A 1,754-nucleotide genomic window follows, 5' to 3' on the forward strand; every position below is an offset into this window, starting at 1 on the left:
ATTTTATTACAAAGTCAGATATATAGAGAGGAGGAGAGATAGAGAGAAAGATCTTCCGTCCAATGATTCACTCCCTAAGTGACAGCAACAGCCGGTGCTGTGCTGATGCAAAGCCAGGAGCCGGTTACCTCCTCCAAGTCTCCCATGCAGGTACAGGGTTCCAAGGCCTTGGGCCGTCCTCGACTGCTTTCACGGTCCACAAGCAGGGAGCTGGATGGGAAGTGGAGCTGCCAGGATTAGAACCGGCACCCACATAGGATCCTGGCTTGTTCAAGGCGAGGTCTTTAGCCTCTAGGTGACCGCACTGGGCCCAGGAAGTGATCTTTTAATGAAGCACTTAATCAGGGCAGGTGTTTGATATAACAGGATGCTGCTAGGGATGCCCACATCCCATATCAATGACTAGATTCAAGCTCTGGCGATTTTTTTCAATTCCAGTCTCCTACTAATGTGTCCATTAGTAGGCTACAGATGATGGCTCCCCTGTCACCTCTATACGAGACACTGATTGAGTCTCCAGCTGTAGATATTGACATGGCCTAGTCCTAGCTATTATAGATATTTGGACAGTGAATCAGTGAATCTGTCTCACTCTCTCTCTCTCTCTCTGTATCTCTCTGTATCTCTCTCAAAAATTTATTTATTTTTATTGCAAAGTCAGATATACAGAGAGGAGGAGAGACAGAGAGGAAGATCTTCCGTCCAATGACTCACTCCCCAAGTGACCACAACTGAGCCAGAGCATAGCTCATCTGAAGCCAGGAGCCAGAAGCCTCTTCTGTGTCTCCCACGTGGCTGCAGGATCCCAAAGCCTTGGGCCATCCTTGACTGCTTTCCCAGGCCACAGTAGGGAGCTGGATGGGAAGCGGAGCTGCCAGGATTAGAACCAGCACCCATATGGGATCCCAGGAAATTCAAGGCAAGGACTTTAGTCACTAGGCCACCACGCTGGGTCCAGGGAATCTCTTTCAAATAAATATATAGATAAAAAATTTTAGAAAATATCAAGTGTCAGGATTCCATTTGTCCTATGTATATGCCAGGAGGGAAGATAACATGCCTTTACTCTAGACCAACCAGAAATCAGGTCTTGAAATTAAATAACATATACCCTTTGGTGCAGAGGATGGGGTTGCTTTACTGAATCTGTGTCAGTACAATCACAGACCACATGCTACTGTTAGACCAAGGAGAAAAGAGGCTTTAGAAGCTGGGTATGTATAGTTGATATTTCCCTTATTAGAGAAGGAATGTCACTCAGATGTGGCTAAATGTTTTGAGTTGGAAGAGTAAGTGAGAAAGGAAGGCTAAATTATGATGTTTGAGAACTGCAGTGATTTGCTAACAGTCACAACCAGTAACTCTTAGGGATCCTCTCTCTGGTGGTGATGGATACAATGGAGAAAATTCAAGTTAGAGAAGAAGAGTGAGCTTATAAGGTAACAAGTTATATAGAATGGTTATGTTAGCTGCCATAATAAATGAAAAAAAAAAGTGAGAGCTTTACAACAAATTTAACTCCATTCTCTTTACAACAGACTGTGGGAGGGATAAAAGCAAACGCAAGTAGAGGCTATTTCAGTAATCCGTGTGAAAGACAGTAACGCAGAGTAATATCATATGATAGCTTGAAATAAACCACAGTGGAAGATTTTGTCACACTGAAATCAGCCAACACAGCAAATGAAGGTTTTGTTGTTTTTCTTTTTCTTTTTTTTTTTTTATTTTTAAGAGATCTAGTTGACCAGACTATT

Source organism: Ochotona princeps, chromosome 23, assembly GCF_030435755.1.
Source record: "Ochotona princeps isolate mOchPri1 chromosome 23, mOchPri1.hap1, whole genome shotgun sequence".
Lineage (NCBI taxonomy): Eukaryota > Metazoa > Chordata > Mammalia > Lagomorpha > Ochotonidae > Ochotona > Ochotona princeps.